Raw genomic sequence first — 904 nt, forward strand, 5'->3', positions numbered from 1 at the left:
ATATAATAGTGCTTTGGAAACTGGTCAGGTCTCTACACATTATTATTGTGAGTTATGTCAGTATTAATGTATGATCTTGGCAAGTCAGCATCTCTGATACTCAGCTTCACCTGAAGTGGGAATCATAGTTCCTACTGCTCAAGGATATCGTGAGGTTTAAGGGCTGCCTGGTCCACAATACAGTGTAGTTGAATCTGCATTTTGATGATACTCTTTTAAAGTTTGTTTTCAAGGCCATGTTCTTTCCAAGTTTCTCTCCCTCCTGTTCTCTGTTCTCCTTTGCTGGCAATTTCTTCACTCACGTCCCTGGCCTGCCTCTGCATTCCTGCCACAGGAGCTAAACCATTATTTTACTTAGAGGACGCCCTCACCTCGAGTCACCCCCATTTCCAGCCTTTCTCCTCTCCGAGATCTTCCAGCTCCAGGCTGGGGATCTTGTTAAAATGCAGCTCTGATTTAGCAGGGCTGGGGTTGGGCCTGATTTCGTGTTTCTAACCAGCGTCTGGGTGATGTTGGTACTGCTGGCCCGTGCACCACACTTTGAGAAGCAAGAATCCAGCTTAGTTGCTACCCCAGAAATCCCCCAACAAGCATCTCTCTGATCGGGTAGTCTTCACAGCAGTTTCTTGCGTCTTCTCACAGGGCTTTTATAGGTTCTTCGCCCCCAGCCCTGTGTGACAGAAGCTACCAACTGCCTCTTAATTTTACCCTTTTCTCCAGGGGGATAAAGCCTCCCTTCCCCCCACTTTTAGCTGGGGACCTGGCCACCTGGAATAAAGACAAAATGTCCCAGTCTCCCTTCTAGCTAGCTATGGCCCTATGACTACATTCTGGATGTAAGCAGGAGTGGCTTGTGATACTTTCAGAAAGTATCCTTAAAGGAAGTGAACAGGCTTGTTTTTTT

The sequence above is a fragment of the Galeopterus variegatus genome, unplaced genomic scaffold (assembly GCF_000696425.1).
Source record: "Galeopterus variegatus unplaced genomic scaffold, G_variegatus-3.0.2 Scaffold4570, whole genome shotgun sequence".
NCBI lineage: Eukaryota > Metazoa > Chordata > Mammalia > Dermoptera > Cynocephalidae > Galeopterus > Galeopterus variegatus.